Source organism: Sturnus vulgaris, chromosome 2 (genome assembly GCF_052056855.1).
Source record: "Sturnus vulgaris isolate bStuVul1 chromosome 2, bStuVul1.hap1, whole genome shotgun sequence".
Taxonomy (NCBI): domain Eukaryota; kingdom Metazoa; phylum Chordata; class Aves; order Passeriformes; family Sturnidae; genus Sturnus; species Sturnus vulgaris.
Window position 1 is genome coordinate 16306254 of NC_142244.1, and position 19156 is coordinate 16325409.

At 40.3% G+C, this 19156-nt stretch overlaps 1 protein-coding gene across 2 annotated transcripts in view; it reads left to right on the forward strand.

The window, feature by feature from the left end:
- The window catches only part of HTR1F (5-hydroxytryptamine receptor 1F), a 102764-nt gene that overhangs the window by 8359 nt on the left and 75249 nt on the right, over positions 1-19156 (forward strand). The window lies entirely within an intron of this gene.

Sequence of the window (19156 nt, forward strand, 5' to 3'; positions counted from 1 at the left end):
CACACTGGAATTCCAAATCCAATCTAGTCACCCAAAAGCCAGGAGTGTCATCTGCACTTAGATACATGATCTTTAATCAGCTGCAACAGCACTGGGTGTATATTTTGTTTTTAAATGACCTATGAAGCTGTCAGCTGTAGCTGCTTGACCTATAACAGATAATGCCATCAGGAGGAACAAGCACTAAAATGAAAAATAGCTTTCCTTGCTTTGCCTAACATCCATCTGACACTCCTGAAGGCTGGAGCTGGGCAGCACAACTGCCCACAGAGTGAAAGTTCACTACAAAGGTGCACCTCAATCACCTCTTAGTGGGCTTATGTTTCTTCTCTCAATTCTCAGGTAACAAGTCAAGCCTGCTCCTCATTAGCCCTATCCTTGATCTTGTGCTGAAATTATTTATTGGCTCTGCTGGTAGTTTGTTAGACTAATGGCACTCATTTCTTGTTAGGTGCAGCTAAACGTAAGAAATAAGCAAACCACATTTTGTCATTTCAGTAATTTCAAGCTACAAAATCTCCCAAATAGAACAAAGAAAAAGATGCACTGAAACGTCATCTGGTTTTTAGTATGAAGAAGCTAAATTCAAAAAAGGTACCAGAAAAGTGTGAAAAGTATTATTTAGGAAAGCCAGGTATTAGATTTACAGTGAGATTCTTTGGGGTTTTTTTAGATATTATCCTTCAGAAGCAGCTGCTGTCTCAATGGCACACATCACTGGTTACATGAAATATTTCTGTCAAAAGCATGATTTCAGAAAAGCAGTCATTAATTTCTAGCTTCAAAAGTGTGTAAAGTGTGTCAATAATTAATAAAAATTCTCAATGTAGCAATAATTTAATCTCTAAAAAAGAAGAGAGGATAAAAAAATGTGTCTTGGATATTTTCAGGGTTATATGGTTAAACTAGAGAGATTTTGTCAACACATTCTGCCTTCAGGTTCAAAATATTTTTTGTCTTGTGTTCTGAAGAGCTGAAGAACCACTTTAACTGATAAAGGAAATAATAATTTTACTGGACCATATATCCACCAAAATTATGCCATTTAAAGAGGTAAAATTATTTGTGTGTACACTCAATTTTTTTTTGCCAGAACAAAACTTAAACAAACATTATTGAGCACAGATTTGGGGTTTTTTTTAACGATCCTGATACAACAATAAAGGAAGATAGTTGCAACAGAATGGCAGTATTTCTGTTTCCCTAATAGTTCAGTAATTGGAAAGCACAGTCCAGACATAACTTCTTGCTCTTCGGGAGTTTTTCATCTTGCTACAATTTTAACCTCACCAAGGACCACTGTCGCAGTCTCCTGCTCCTTCTGCTCATTACAGACTGCTCTCAAACAGGCTTGGAGCTAGAAGAGCTCTCTAACCGGCTTTTATGGCAGTCCTGGAGACAAGATGCTGTGGTTCAAAGCTCTTTTATCTCCATTTAAGAGGAGGGCCTGAAATGGGCTTAGGTTATTGCTGTGAGGGGCAGTGGGAAGAAAGCAGCACTTTGTGTTGCAAGGTGTGCAGGCACCCACACTTTGAATTGCTTTATCCATCCCCAGCACAGGCAGAGCTGACCTCTGCTGGAATCAAAGAGTATAGAAAGTAAATCAAGGGATTTGATTTACATCCACATGAAGAGAGAAACGCATTTTTGGCAAACTCCTTATTCCATTTCAATATGCGTTTGCAGAAAATCCCATTAAAATTCTTCTTTTTCAAGACCTATTTGTGAAGGCTGGTGGATGCAACTCATGATAAATGAGAAAAACAACATACCCCTTGCATCCCCTTGCAACAATGGGCCAGGTCTGCTTTATTTGGACATATCCAGAGGCAAGGATGGAGAAAGAGGAGGATAGGTGCTGATCTTCCTTGGAAAATGCTTTCCACTGCAGAGCCACAGAGATGCTCCTCTCCCTTTAAAGACTTGTGTGGTCTCCACTAATTCTGTATCACCTGGGTTCTACTGAATGTTCATCCATCCCACTGCAGTCAGTGAGGCTGGAAATGTGACAGCTCCTTTCGTTTTACTGATTGAGAGGGAGAGGCAGACCCCTGCCTATGGACGATCTAGGAGGTCAGGGAGTTTGCCTCTCATCTCCCCAGATAACACAGCAATGATGCTGACTGACTTCTTGGCTGTGTGGTGAGGATAAACTGGTGACCCTCTGCAGCTAGCAGGGCCATTGCAACACACCCAGTCAGCTCATAACAGTCAGAGGCTTCTTTAGAAATTGCTCATCTCTGCTCCATTGGAAAAGTCACAAGAAATGCTCTTTATGAAATACTGAAAAGGCAGGTTTGGCCAGAATTTGTCAGGGAAAATATAGAATTAAAATGGGCTTAAATGCATAAAGATGACAAAGCAACCATTTTGCTGACCTGAAGGCATCAGTCTGCTGAAATCTGACTTCCATGTATCAAAGAGGTATGTAACCAAGAAAGAAGGGAACAGTACATATATCTTCACTTCTCTCATAAATCTAGGAGGCACTTTGGTGGAAATGGCACAGAAATCTGGATTGAAATTCAATGCAACAGCATAGAGCCTAAGTTTAAAAGTTAGGCAGACAGAGAGATGTGCTGAAAATACATATAGGATGAAGCACCATTTACACAGGAAGGAGCACTGGAATAGGAGCTGCTTTACTTCATCAGAACTTACTTCTCATACAAGTGTAATTCTGATTTTTTTTTTACTGCCAATTCTTTTCATAAAAGCTGTGCATTTTTAGTTGTGACCAACTGGTTTATTCCCTTAACTGCTACTGAGAGAACTACTTATGTAATTACATAATTTAGTGATGCCTTTTCTGCATCTTAATGTGTAGTACACCTGTGACTAAATGATTTTTACTTTCTCATTTTTTATTGAGACAATATTGTGCAAGCTTCTTTGGCAGGAACCTGACATAAAGCTCTGTCTGTGGAGCCCAAACACATTTACTTTCTGGAAACTCATCCATTTAATCTAGAGAAGCATAGATCATTTGAAGAATGATAAAATTACATGGTCAGCCTGAAAATTAAGCCATTTATATGAAGAGGTTTGCTCTTTTGCAGCTGTAGATATGAGTCACTGACCTAAAAAGTTAAGGCATTGCAAGGATATTAAGAAAATAAAAATAAAGAATCTAACAAATTGGTGAAGTAATAAAAGAAGACAGGAAATAAAAGACTTATTTGTCCTGACTGAAACAAAAATTTTCTTTTTGTGATAATGAGAACAGATCGTATCCCTCATGTTTCCTGTTACAAATCTTCTGGCCCAACACCTGTCAAATGCAACTGCTGGATGTTCTGCCCTTTAAAGAGCTGTAGCAATCAATGATCAAGAAGTATTGCTCTTGCTTTCAGTAAAGAAGACTTTGTCACTCCTTTCTTCAGACTCTTCCTGCCTGCAATTGCAACAGCTGAATTGCAACAAGGAAATATCCAGGAGGGGTGGAGAGGGCCTTGTGGGCAGAACTGTTCTCAGACACATCTACCTCCCAGCCAGAAAGAGAAGGTAGTTTTGGTTGAGGGTAGAGAGGAGAAAAAAGGCGGTAAAAACAATACCTTTCTTTCTTTGCATCCTCATCTACTTCTAAAACCTATCCTGGAAGTGAGAATCGCTTTTTCTTCTGTCTCTGTAGTGGAAGGAACTACAGGAGTCTGTTGTCACCTCTCATTTGGTGCCTTTGAGGGAGAGCTGTGTCACTCGGAGCTCTCAGGCCAGAGCCTCATCTCCAGCACCTACAGGGGAGCAGCTCATACATTGCAATAAACTGGCTTGGAGTCAATTCAATTTAGATCAAAGTGATGATAATGCCTTAAAGGGACTAAAGGATGTTTCTGCCTTCTGGAAGGTTATCCAGCTAGCTGCTCTTATCCCTTAGGTTTGTTTGCAAATTTGGGTTCCAAGTTACTTCTCAGTAGCCCTTGCTCAAGTCACAATGTTTTCTGTGTGCAAGTGCTTGTCTGTTTTTTACCCCATTTTTAGCCGAGTGATTGCAGAGGCCAGTGGGAGGTAGAAGGGTCCTTTTCAGAGCAAAGGTAGTACCTTAACAAATGTGAAAATATAAATATTCCTAATGCAGTCTCTGTTTTTCAGATTTAGATTCTCTTTGCTAGGGAGGAGGCTGTACCACAGACTGTGCCATGGGGCTCTGTGTCTGATTACAGAAGTAAATCCTTATTTTTAAACAAGTTTTCATGCTGCTAATTGCTGTCTTCTCAGACACAGACACACCTCCACCATCCCTTTGTCCTCCTTGTCAGGGACTTATGAACGTGCTCCATCTGCAAGTGGCTGCAGGGTGCATCTTCCTTAGCAAGAGGCAGGAGCTGGGCTGGACTCGGGGACTTTGCCTGCTACTGTGGAGTGGAGATACAAAAAAGTCATCTCTGAGGCAGAGGAATCATTCATGGATTGGAAAAGTCCAGCAAGTCTGAGCCAGGAATTCTGGTAAAAGTTGTAATCAGATTGCAAATATACATATTAATATACATATTAAACACTATCTTAAAGATGCTGCTAAATCAAAATGCAAGAGGATAAACACAGATGATGAGAAAAAGATGGAATAATTACAAGCCAGAGACTGAAACTTAAGTTCTGCTATATCATCTACTTGTTCTTCCCTCACACCACCCCAGCATTCTTGCTAGACCTTTCTGAATCACACTTGTGATATATTGTCAGTTCAGCAGCAGCAGAGCTGGGAATAAGGCACCATCATTAAATTCTCACAGAGACTGTAACAGAATAAATCAAATTATGTAAGTAGTTAATTTTCATAATTTGAAATTGTCTTTTATGCAGTCAGAATCAATCTAGGCTATTAGCAACTACTTTGTAGTATTTTTGGGCATAGTTAATGAATGCTCTAAGGGAAAGCAGCAAGCCAGGTTTGTAACACCAGGTCTTGCACTGGGTTATACTCAAAAGTCATTTTGAAAGCCATGACATAATGGTCAGTTCTGGGAAACCTGATAGGCCAAAGCACAGTCAGAAAAGTGCAAGCAGAAATCAGAGAGCTGGTTTGAGAAGGGAGAAAGGGCAGAGAGCACATGGAAGAGCTTTCCACCCTGCAGAGAGCCCGAGGATGCCCCTTCCCACAGCTCAGAGGGTTTGGGTTTAACTTCATCCTCTGCCAAAATGTGTGACCTTGGTGTCACCATTTAGTCTCCTGTCATCTCACTGTCCTGACTCATAAAGCAGGGTGAGGAACATGCCCCTGATTAACAGAGAACTGGGAATAAAAGCCACATTGAACTGTAAAAGGCTCTTGAGCACTGTGAGGATGTGCCATTGCTTACACTGACAGATCCTCCTGTGAGGAGCTTCCCTGCAGCTTCGAGTCAGAGTTACTCAGTCTGTTCTTTTGGTATGGGAACAGGCAAAATACCTGCCAATAAGTTTTAAGCAGGACATGCAGCTCTGGAGGCCTCCACATAAGAGATGTGCCTCTGATTTTCCCAGCCATAAGTTTAAAGGACGAGAATTCACAAGTGGTGGTTTGGCCTTACAGTGCTCCCTTCCCAGCAAGCTGACAGGAGGTTTTCACAGCTGGTTCTGCAGACCTTCACAAGACCTTTACATCTTTTCTGCAAGCAGCAATGGCAACTGAACGTTGATTTTCAATGTGGCTTTTAATCACTGAGACATTGACACTTTAATTATCAGGAGGCCCTGCACAGGTTGGAATTAGAAAACAATTACAAGTACTTATATCATAGAGCTTAGTACAGCAACTCCCAAAAAGTTATCCAAGCAGTGACACTTTTGAAGCTTGCTTGCTGTAGTTTTTGTTCTTACAAAAGTTTTCGATCCTTCTGTTCCCTCACACTGATTCTCTAATGTCTAACAATATGTTGAACACATGCTGTGGCCTTTCCATTAACAGGGGCTTGCCTTGTGTCTGCTTGTTTTCATCAAAGGCAAAGGGACTCTTGATCTCTCTGCAAGTTCAGTTGAAACTGGGCATTGAGTTCAAAAGGAGCTCGGGGGGACTGACAACGGCACAATCTTGTAACTGTAATTTCCCAAGGAAACTGGATTAAAAGGAAGCATCTGGCTATGTGGTAGGCTAATTCAAACCTTCCTTTCTGTCAGTTAAAAAAAAAGTGAGAAAATATATTTTTACACAATGTTTACTAGCTGAGTTTCAGTCAGAAGGAAACTGACTCCCCAAATTTTTTTTTTTTCTCATTAGTGTGTGTCTAGAAAAAGGGCAGGTTATGTCTTTGGATGTAACTAGAAGAAATTATTCTTTTAAAGTTCCTTCTTTTATTAATTACAGGCAATTTGCTTTGTCAGAGGTTTCCATGGCATGATGTCTCCTTTGAAATAATTGCAAAATAATTCTCTCTTTAAGGTTGTTTTGAGCAACATTATAGAAGTTTCCCATAGCCTGGTTTCCTACTGGAATTTTTATACTTCTTGATTATAAACTGTGTTCCCATGACAATTCCTGTGCTCATGCATCCCAGAATTAGCTCCTAACACGTTCCAGCCTGATGGTACATTAAGCCCACTCAGTGCTCTGCAAACTACATGTACTCTCCAGGCTCTGAATATGTGGGGTGAGGAAGGCCTCTAATTTGGGTATTAAGGCTATGGGATTTAAATATGGGAGAAGGGATGGACAGAAGGTAGTGGAGGAAGAAAAAGATGCCCAGGTTTATTCCTTTAATTTTTTTTTTAATAGAAATGCCTCATGTCTGCAGGCTAAGAAGGGTATGTAAGAGTAGTAAGTATGAACTTTTGGTGAAATCGAACATTTGCTCGAAAATGACATCACTTTATCTTCAGAGTCAGCTGACACAGAAAGCAGTTCTGTGTTTTGGGTTAACTTTCCTGCAGCTTTCCTTCCCTGAGCCCGCAGTCTACCTGCAGGCTCCCTGTTTCCATGAGGTGCCTGTGTGACATTCCCACTTTAAACACTGCAGCACTCCAGTTGCAGAACTACACACCTTCCCAGAGATCTCATCTTAGTCCAAACCTGAGGAATTCTATTAAAGACCTCAAAAGGAACAGCTCTGTGCTCAGTCCTAGTTGCCAGAGCAGTGCCAGGAGCCAAGATGGGAGCAGCTGGATACTCTACCCTGCAAGAGAAGTCAAGGTCCACTGACAGAAAAGGCTCCCAGTAGGTGCTGGTTTGGCTCCAAAGGGCACTGATGGATTATTAGGAAGATCACCATCGTATTCCCATGTTTTGTGGGCAGCATTAATGTTTCTCAGCCAAGGCACAATGAATTCCAGCCAGGACTCCTGATGGATCTTCATGGACATCCATCACTGCTACCAGAATATCTTCAACCACTACAGCTACTGAGAGAGCTGCTCCCTGACTCTTTTCCACCAGCAGTTGTAGTTCACACATTAAAGCTGTTCTGAGGCTTTCTGGATGTTTTTGCCCCAAGCCTGTTCTCAACAAGCTCTCCAGACTGGAGAAGCAAAACTCTTCAACGTCTCCATCTGAGAACAGCCTACCATCTCACCATCTGTCACAACAGCATTTTCTAACATTTTCTTCTCCCTCTTGGTACTTCTTATGCCTCTTCAAAGTTTGCCCTCTGGCATTCTCCAAATGGCACAACAGTGCTCAGCAGTGTTGGGACACTTGCATTTATGGAGAATCAAAAAGTCTCCTCCCTCCCAGATTTTTCTTGTTCAGTATGATGGTACCACAAGGGTTAAAAAAAACCCCAAAGCTTTTTATAATGCAAGCATGGTTACCAAGATATCAGGTACAGGAGAAAATGCAATTGAGATTGTACTTTGCTTTACAGTTTGAATGATGCTCTGAGCTTTCAGCTTCCTTTAAGTTCTACAAGATACATTACCTGAACTAAGATATGTAAAGATGCCTACAGATTTTAAGATACTCCGTTTGCATTAATCACAGTCTCACACTATTAATGGTTTGAATTCAGAAACAATACTGCAAAACATCTAATTTTTTGCTATGCAATTTGCTCAGACCTTCAGATGACCTAAACCCAAATTTCAAGGATAATACATTGAAAGGAAGGAGTACATATCTCTGAGGGGTCGCCTATAAAAGTAACATTGACATCTCATCCTAACTGAACCTCAGTGAGAAGCTCCCCACAGAATAATTGCTGTCTACTGCACCAGTGTTGCCTTCTCAGCGAGATCCTTTCTGTTCTTTGGTGATAAACCTCCTGATCAGATTTGTCCCATACCTCAGGGGAAGCCCATAGAGTTGCACCAGGAGGTTACTACTAATTTCTTCAAATCTCACCCATTTTCCAACAATTCAAAGCCATACAGGCACCCTCCCAGTCCCTGTGCCAGTGCTGGTCTCCAGGCTGAGCCCAGGAGGAGACCATAGGAGGGAAATTCCAGGAGTGAGGGGAAAAACATTGCATTAGTGTTGCTATGGAGATGAAAATTAGCACAATAACTATTGTGTTCTGTTTCAAAGCTTCCCAGTCTTCAGTTTTAACTCCTTCTCCTACTCTACCACTGTTGAAGTGCTGTCCCAGCAACATTCCAGCACACCTGACAGATTTCAGGGCCAGGAACTGGAAAGGGAATGGCAGAACACATAAGAACTGGCAGTCTTGGCATAGACCAGAAAAGAAGAAGAAAAAGTGAGGGAAGGCCTTGTAGAAGGAGAGGATAAAATAAAATCAGGGAAAAGAAAAAAAGTAATTGGGAGGGGGGGGAAGAGAATTGTAAGGGGCAGAGATATGGAAAAATTGCTTTTGAAGATAGTGCAGAAACAATTTTGGAAAACAGTTTGGTACCATATGGTCACTCTCTACCATTCCTTAATGAAGGCCTGCCCCTCAGAGAGAGCAATGGACAGGCTGTGCACACTCAGCACTGAATACTGAGATCTTTTCCTTCCAGGATGCAATAGCCTCTCACTTTTCTTCAGCACAGAGAGGAAAAGCAAAGCTTCTAGGAAAGAAATAAAACATCACACTTTCTTCTCAGAGGAAGAGCAAAAACCAGAATTAATTTGATCATTTTAAAGTTTTCCACATCCACATGGTTACACTGAATTAGGTGGTTGTGCCATTTCTGATAGGGTTTATGTTTCAGTTCCCTGAAGCTTGCACTTCTTATGGATGAGTTGCTGTTGACCTGAGTTCAATCCTTTCCATAAAATCACTTGGGCTGTAAAAGTAATTCCCTGCCCTTCTTCAGAAACACTGGAAAAGCATTCAGGGAGGGTAATAAAGATTCAGTGGAGCTTGTAGATGAAAATTAGGAAGACGAGGCACTTAGGATCAACTAGGCTTCACAACTACTCACAGGGGCACCAGAGGCAGCATCACCAGCTGAACACACCTTTCACCCATGGAAAATGTCTTTTTGCTGCCACAGCCCTTGTGCAAAACCCAGCGAACAAGTCTTGCTCTGTTAACCTCTGGCTCTGCAGCAAGCACTGCCTTTGTTTTTCCACTCTTCCAAAATCTCATTCCTTTGCAGCCACCAAGGGTACAACTGAAATTTTATTTTGCCCAGCCAGCAAGAGACACCACAAACGAGTCGATGAGCAGAGGATAGAATATGTCTCCCAAGAGAACAGCAGGATGCTTGGTCCTGCCCAGCCACGGGGAAAGGAGATTGCAAAAAGGGTCCAAAATGTGGCTGGTAGATATTCGCACTTATACCATTGTTATATACCCACATCACATCCATCCCTAAAAATGAATACTGATTTCTTAAGCCCAGAAATTGAGTGATTGGAAGTCCATTTGGCAGAGCTCACAGAAACTATCCCTTAGACTTCATCCTCCTTTGTCCAGACTGACAAAGCCATTGACTGTTGTGGCCACTTGTCTGTGCCATGGCACACCCAGAGACAGCAGCTCCCACACAGGGATCTCGCTGCATCACCTTCCTTCCCTGCTGGCACACAACAACTGGAAAATGGGCATGGTTTGCAAAAGACACGTGAATGATACAGAAGGTTTTTGAGTCTGTGTTGATCTCTAGTCCCAGTATTCCCACAGCTTTCTCACCACCCTTTGAGGGGGGAAAAAACACCCACAATAAATTGTCCCCAGCCCTGCAATATGAGAGAGACTAACCAATCATGTAACTTTTTTGGGGGTGCTGCGGTGTCAAAGATGCACTGCAGCACAGATTTAAAAGGGTAGTGAGAAATGACCAATCTTGGCTATTAGTTGCTGTGCAAAAATTTTCAAATAAAACCATAATTTCTCAAAACTTGCATTGTAGGCAAGCCTTCAAAAGCAGGGAGATGAATGTTTTCCATACCAGAATTTAAAGAAGAGGAAAAGCCTTCACTCATTTATTGATTTATAAAGCAGATTTTGTGGAAGTTCAAGAAAATCCAAAACCAGAATAGGGATCAGTGAGACTCTCAGTCCAACTCTAATTCTACTGTTACCCTCTCATTTCCATCTCCTTTCCTTCCTCCAGCCTTGCAAAGAAAAATAGCTTCAGACTAAAAATCTTACATCTGTTACTTCTGAGGGCTCATTCCCTTGCTTTCTTGTGAAGAACTGCAGAAACTTTCCGAGAAAACTTCAAACCAGACATCAAACACAGACAGAAAAACTGTTCTTTCAAGCTCAGAAAGGAAAAGGCTGTTACAAATCAAGAGTTTCAATTAAAGTTTCTCCAGTCAACAAAACATCAGGTTTTCTTCTTCTTCTTAAAAGATTCTTGTCTAACAAATGATCAGTTTAAACTTGAAACTCACATACACTATAGAATGGCTGAAGTCTGAAAATACAGGAATCATGGGGTTGGGTGAGTATGCTACTAATTACCCCTTTCCCTGAAAGTCTCATTTTCATTTTATGAAATACAATACATAAATCTGTGACAAATAACTAAGATATTTCTAATTGAGGAAGTATCAGGAAAGGGAGAAGCAGCAGGGTATGGATTTTGTTCACATGCCAAAAGCATGGTATATGAAATGTCATTGTGAAGTTCCAAAAACACAAGAGTCTTGCTTGGCAGCTGGTTAGTTAGGGAAGATACTTAATCTGCTTAACTCTCTAACAGTGCTGAAAGTTTTAAGTGCAATTCAAAATCATCTTTCTACCATCTTTCCCTCTCGTACTTTTGCAAGACAGGGTGATGAAATCCTTTATTTTGTAAGCCTTAAAGAAAGACAAGAGATTACCAAGAGATATTTTTTTAGCTGCTGTACCCTAACCTTTCTGGATCTCTGAGAAGTTTTGTCTTTCAGATGATTTACTTATATTTATCCCTGGAATTTTATCTACCACACAGAGAATAGAATTTTTTCACAACAGAATACATGCTCATGTTTCTATTCAGGGGTCACTTCATAGATAAAACACTTGTATGAGTACCTAAATTAATTCTCAGTCACACTGAAATGACCCAAACTGCAAACACAGTTTTGGAAAATGCTATGTTAGGCTAGGGCCATACTGTCTTAATCTAGATATTCACATCCTGATGATGTCACTGAGAGAGGATTGGTTTTTGATTAATCTCATTTTCCCTATAACATCATGAACACTACTAACCAGTCCATCTAAGTTTGTGCAGAGTTGTTATTAGTATCATCTCACAAATAAAACTTAGCCTGACATGTCAGCAACTTGGGTATCATCCGTATTAACAAATCCTTCTTACACAAGATTTATTCTATACCTTTTTTAAGCCTTAAAACAGCACGGTCAGCGTTAAGTTATGGGGAACTTTCCCACCTTTAGTGAAGGGCTGGAGTGGATGAGTTGGTAAGTGATGAAATAGCTCAGGTGGGTCACAGTGATGGTCTGGTACGTGCAAAGCCACACCTGGATCTTTGAACAACACCTGGATGGAAAGCAGTAGAGCTGCTCAGGATGCTCCATCCCACCTGTACCAATGCACCCCATAGGAAACATGCTGCCTCCCTGGGCTCTGGTTCTAATGCCACCTGATGGTGAGTGAAAATGTCTCAGGTGATGTGAAAAAACCCAGAAATCCAGGCTGAGCTGTGTCAGTTTGACTCTTGACCAGGCAGAGTCATGCCATGCGGTCCAGCTGCTCCCTTCAAGGAATGCCGTGCACTTGGGAGGCAGAGTGAAGCCTTTTGCACACAGTGGCACGTGTTGCTGGGGTCTCTCCACTGCCATGTGAAAATCAGCAGTATTGCACTAGTGTTGCACCCAGCGCTGTGCGTTGATTGCGCCGCTTTTCAAGCTCGTTTTTTCGCTTTCCCTTACGCTCAGCCTTTCCAGCTTTGATCACAATGCAGCACAGCCCCTGAGAAACATTGCTAGGCAACAGATGCTGCAAAGGACAGCTTCCCCTCCCCTCACACCGAGGTGGCAAGAGACCTTACAGTGCTCCAAGTTGCCTGCCACAAAATATTCAAGGCAAAACATGCTTCGTTTTATGGAGGCGTTGCTTCAGTTGAAGCAAGAAATTATTCTGAAAGTAGGAGCTGAAAACAAACTGCAGTGGGAAAAGAGAGGCACTTCAAGGAAATCAAAGAGAAACACGATGGGAGACAACAAAAGGCAGCATTAAATAAGGAGTTATTAGACGTGTGGGAGCAGGTGGAGAATATAAGGAATGAAATTAGCAAAACACCAGTACAAAACAGAGTTGAAAACTTCTGCGTTAGCATAAATATATCTTAAGCTTAATTTACTGTCCTTGTTATAAAAGTTTATTTATTGCTGAAATTCTGGTTAGTGTTTGTTTTACACCACCGTATCAAAAATTATGTCTTCCATGGGGAAACCAATACTACTGCTGTGTTTTTCTTCTGAATTACCAGAGCACTTCACATTCATTTTTGCTCCGTCCATAAATGTCATCCATGGAGTAAATAGAAAAGTTTCATTTAATCACCATTTAGGAGTGAATATAGAAGCTACATAAAGCCACATAAATCTTTATAGAACACAAATGGGTATTTCACCCAGAGTATAGCTTGAAAGCCACATATAAACAGAAAATGGTACATACTAAGCAATGTTAAGTAAGCAAAGGAAATGTTGCATCTGTCTAATGAGAGTTTCCTTTAGGACAGCAAACAAGCTGTTAGAATAACCTGACCTGGAAGCTGTGAAGTAGAGTGCAGTACCACATTTAGGAAATGTGTTTTTCCAACGTTTGAATCTCTGATTGCTCTTTTAAATGTGCAAATAGGTTTGCCCAGTAAGAGGAGCAGTGGCAAGGAAAACAGATGTTGGTATGAAGAACCAACAAGAAAGTACTGAGCATCAAATTAAGCTGTGTGTTAGAAATTAACAAATGCTGACAGTTTGATTTCTAACAAATGCAGACTTAGAGTGAAAATTGGACTTGGAAAAGGATATTGAAGTAAACTAGGGAGAATGGAGTTACTATGCAGGAAGGACAGAGATTAAAGATAATCTGGGTAGCCCAAAAACTGAGTAAATACTCTGTGCCTCATTTCAATCAGAGGAGATGATGTTGAACAGGGAACAGGAGGCAGAATGGCTAAGGGGAATCAGGTTTGGAAAACTGCTAAGGAGCTTATTTGGTCTTTTGAGACCGAATAATCATCACAGCAGAATTCTGAAAGGACAGGATGCAAAATAGCACATAGAGCAAATACTTTGAATAATTCTGCTGTGTCAATCCATTCTTAAGTGACCATACCACTGCAAAGAGGTTTCTGAATAACTGAGTTTGCCAAAGTAACAGCTTTGGCAGATAGGGAGTCTGTCAACAAACATACAGTTGAAGTAAAAACCAGAGAAGGGAAATAGTCTTTTAGCTGAAGAGTGATGTTGCCATGAGAGCAAACACAACATGAACTTAGAAGAATGTATCCAAGCTTTAGTGCAATGAGGTTGGGTTTGGGGAACAGTTTTCTGAGGGTAGTTGGCACAGAAGTATTTCAAAATGGAGATTGATGGGTTTGGGTAATTAATTTAGAGATGAATTTGCCTGAGGTGGGTAGAAGAGAGATCGTTCTTAGACTAGAAACAAACAGGTCTGTTCTTTCTGTTCTCTCAGAAGGCAAAGGTTTCTGTTGAATGTGCTGGCATGGCACAGACTGAGTTCTGCCATTTGTTCATGGAGAGGAGGGAGGAAATGGAAAAGTCAAGCCCTGCCTGCTGTCACAGGGGTTGAAATCCCTACATAGCTCGCCCTCCACTCATGGATTGACTGTATCCATGCTGCCCAGACGAGAGACACCCTTAGGGAAAAGCAACCAACCATTTTCCCTCAATCAATTACTTTTTTAACTTTAACAGTGTTTTTGCAGTTTTTCAAACCTGAACCAAATTTTATTGACTATGTTGAAATATGAGAATAGAATAGAAGGCACAAGTATCTTGAGATAATTGCTGTTATGCTTTTCAAGTTTCAAGTTAATGGGATATTCCCTCCAAGGACTTCACCAAATCTGAGTATGTTTTGTTTGTGCACTCTTCAGCCAGCTCTCTCTGCCACTGACACATCACTTTGATGAGTTCCTTTATATTTGCTTCAACCCACCCAGGTAAAATATCTGACTCATTTCACAAATGCACGTTGAGGTTTCTTATTAAAAAGCTTTGCAATAGTCTGAGAGAAAAAGGGTTCTGCAAATAAAAAATAAAGTTGACTATTCTAATTTTGGAAAATGAGAGCAGTGCCAATTAGCCTGCAGCAGTCTGATGGTGAAATTCCCCATGCCCTACCAGGCAAGGTCACTGGAGTTGTGCCTGCATGTTGACACAACCTTCTAATGCATATACACGTTTAAAATAATTATATTGCATGTCAAGCCATATCTTCCTCTTCTAAGTTCATTTCCACTGTGTAATGGATGGCTTGAAATCCAATTTAACTTGTTTTCTTGATGCAATTTTCTTCCATGTTACTATTTTCAGTGCATATTACATCCTTACTACTTCTGAATGCATCTTATTAAGTAATAATTGCAAATATATATATACACACACCATAAATTTCAATTCTGTAATTCTTCCTTTCAGTCAACTCTAATATTTGTCATTTCTGAAAGCTTAAAAAAAAAGATCTGTTGAATAAGTAGGCACTTCAATTTTTCTTCAAACCACTGAAAAAGACATTTCGTAGCTAACTTGCATTTATTTATCCCTAAAACCAATTCCATTTTCTATTGAATCTTCTTGTTTTTGGGGGTTTTTTTTGTCTTTATAACAATTGATATGCAGTAATGGAATTAAATTGGATCACAGATTTTTTTTCAAAGCTGGAAATGAAATTTGCTAGCATCTTTTTTCTCATCCTCAGTCTGATGTGTTTGAAACACTGCTACAAACCACAGAGTGAAACAAGAGAAGTGGGGGCTGTGGGAAGGTCAAGGGAATCTGCTCTCTTTCTAACCCTGAAGCATGAAGGGATCTGGAGGGATGCTGGAACATTGTTACCCTTATATTCCACGTGGAGAAGGGTTCAGGAACTGGGTTTTGGGCAAGGAGTTTTTTGTTTAGTTTTGCAATCCTCATATGAAGTTCCTCCTGCTTATGCAAGACCAGTTCTTTCAAAAGATTCAACTTTAGGAAGAAAAATGTTAGATTTATCTGCTTTAAAATAAAGCAAACAACAAAACAAAACAAAAAAAAAAAAAAAAAAAAAAACAACCAAAAAAAACCCAGTCTATCTTAAATCTACCTCACAGACACTAAATTTCAGAGACCCTTCCATTAAAGCTGCTTTTTACTCCAATTCCGTTTCACAGAAGGGACGGACTGTTGTATCAACACATTTTTCATGATGCATTTAAAGGTGTTCTGTACCTGACTGTTCCGTTCTAAACAGATTTAACTTGATTACAATGAAATCTTCAGGAGAGGGTAGTAGTGCTTTCTACTTCTATTTAAATGATAGTTCTGTCTGCAAAGTGGACATAAAAGCAGCAGGCAGGAACTTTATAAGTTGTTGTCTCTCAGTTATTTCCTTGTAAAGTATACATTATCTGCAAGTTAAATTTGGTTTGGTTTCCCCAATCTGTCAGTACCAGCTCAAGCTGACAATCAAGCAAAGTCCTTCTCATGCATAATTACTTTAATGAGGAATCCTCTGGCCCGGTTTTTTTCACTGACACTTGAGCATTGTTTCCTGCCAGTATTCTTTGCACAAACAGTACAGAACAGAACTCAATAAACAATGCCAGTGACATACAAGGAAATGTTGAACCAGGTTTACTGTCAGCACATCTCCTGTGCTGGGCTTGCACACCAAAGAAAACAGTTAAAACATCTGTTTGAAAGGCAAGCAAGTAGCTGTGCCTTTGAATACACATAAATAACATACTGAGTAGGTGGTAATTTTACACTGAAATGGGAGATGTTAGATAAAGTGTCTTCTCAGAGCAGCTTTTGAAATACCTTGACTGAGTGCTTCGTTCACATTCATTTTACTCTGCCCTTTGCTGAACACTTGTAAGCACCTCCTCCTTACCCAACCCCGTGGAAAAAATTTCTAGGACAAAAAAGTTTTCAGGGCTTGGAAAGAAACAATTAGACAATTAGTTTAGCTTTCTTCTTTAAGAAACAGTATGAATTTAGTGCTTAAACGTCTCATTTTTGTTTTCATCACTTTTGGCTCAGAAAGTTGGAAAGTTTTACATGCATTGTGCAGAGGTAACACCATGGCCTGAGCTCAGGTAGAGTGTTCTGGAAGCAACAAACTGATAACTGCTACTTAAATGAAAAACCTATTTCATAAAACAAAGTTTACCACGTAATATTTGATTTTCATGGCAGGAATCCCTGCCAGTGTGAGGTCAGTGTTAAAGCCCTCATGAGCAGCAGAGAGGCAATCTCTCAATTTTTTTCCTTTGTTCATACAGGGTAACATACACTGGTTCGTGCCATCAGTATTTACTTCTATTGTACTGGTGTCTGCTTTTCAGAGTAATTTATGGAATCACATTACACACAACTCATCTAGTAGCTATAAATCCTGCTCTGATGAAAGACCACTGTGCTGCACATAATATCTGTGAGACATTTATGTTGTACCCACTCACAGCCAGAAGTCAGCCAGTCCCTCATGCCTAAGCAATTGCTTTCAGTGGCAGATGAAACTGTCTTCCCTGCTTCTCCAGATGCATGAATTTTTCAGCTTACTGCTTTTTTTGGAGGAAAGGGGATCAAAGTAAAGATGATGATAAATCTCTCTAACTCCATCCATATCCACATCTTCAGACATAAAGATGAAGAGCTTTAAGTATGTTTGCACAAAGATTCTTTCAGCATTATACTGATCTGCTAGAAATGATATATGTACTAGTGTCAGTGCTGCAGAACTTTATAAATACACTCAAAGATGAAATTGTCCAATAATAGCAAATAATCCTAACATTTGCTGACACAGTCAACAGAGGCCTGTTTAAAACTGACAGATTATTATTTACAGCTGTGCCAGATGGGACAGTTTGAAATATGTTTAACTGCTCTTTAGTTGACATTTGAAATATATTTCTCAGCATCCTCAAATAATTTTAAGTTACTGTGATTTTTATTTGAGTAAAATTTACCTGCAAATATTTTTATGTTCCTGCTGTCGACTACAATTATATGTGCCTGTAAATAAAAGACAAACTGCCTACAGAAAACTCTTACTGGAGCTCACAGAGTAGAAGCATTAAATATTAATAAATTAATACATCGATTTCATATAAACTGAGTGAACTTTTTGGGAAACTTATGTATTAATTTACAGTAATGCATTATTTTAACATGACGTTTATCCTGCACTATGCATTGGTGGGGAATTACTGCCATCTGTGTGTCTAGCTCTCAGGTAAATGGTTAATAACTAAACCATTAAGAAAGGGACATTGAAGTGGTGCTGTTTTGATTCAGTTATTTTCATATTTTTTCGACCCTACATCTTTCTGCTATTTTCTTCCATCCTTTTGGAATATCCTCTGAGAAATGTAAAATTACTTTAACAAAAGACTTTAGCAGAGTGATGGGGCAGAAACTATGGCCTGCAGAGCTGGACACAGCTTTATGGCTTAAAACTAAAGGAAGTGTTAGTTTTTCTATAAAACCAGAAATAATCAGTAAAATACAGTTGTAGCATTCTCATCAGACCTCCAGTGAGGTATTACACAGCCAGTTCATATCTGAGCAGCAAGCTATACTGTTTTACAAGCTTTTAGAAATTTTGTTAATAGTGTTTGTGTACAGGACATGTACCTGGTGAATATGCCAGGGAATGTACCTGTGTGAGCTGCTTTTTTATTTCTCTCCAAAACAGGTATGCAGACCAAAGCACCTGAACTCCATAATTACCTCCCATTGCCCCTTAGAGATGATTCAGCTCAGAGCTCCAGTAAGATCTCTGGGAACATCATGACTTCAGTCTTTGGCTTCTCTGCTAAGACTTCTGGCAGCACTATCAATTATTTTAAGAGGTGCAGCCCAGGATCCACTGAAACCTGGGAAAGGTTAATTTTACATACACTGAAACAGCCATTGTTAGCTTGGGCTGGATTTGAAGCACCAGCCTGAAGCAGCAGCTTTAACCACAATTCCCAATCCCCTAACAGCCTGGAGACAAGAAGGAAAAAAAAAAAAAAAGGCACAGATAAAGGAGATCATACAGGGAATAAGCTTGCCCTTCCCTCTGGTACTCCAAGGCATCATTATTCTGTTCAGAATGCCAAAATCATGTCAGCAGGGGGTTTGGGATGTCATGCTGAGGGATGGAACAAGGACTAAGGGGTTGCTGGGGTGGTGCCTGGACTGCCCCAAGCACAGGGGCCAGACCCAGATCCAACCCCATCCCTTCTAACCCCACAAAACCACGAGACAGCTCTTCCCTGTGGCAGGGCTCTCTTTGCTCCTCCTGGCCTCACACATTCAAAGAGCAGAGAAAATAGTTTTTGTTTTTAGATGCACATAACACATTAGTACCGTGCAACAATGTGCATAAATAGAAGCCTAAAGTTTTCATTTTGATGCACACCAGTGGCTTATGTTTCTCTCATGGCATTGCCTCGAGCGTGAATTTTAGCACAGGTGCAGAACAGAATCTTTGAATTTGCAGTGGTATTTTAAGCACTATGTGTTCCCTTCAGAATTCTTATTGCATTTTGGATGTATGTCTGAGAAACCCAGTGAGAACTTGATCTATCCTTTTATTTGTACAAGCGGTTTGGACAGCCACTATTTTATTAGCTGTTAAATCATTTAGCCTGTGTGTTGTTTCTCCTGTTATGTGCTGCAAACACAAA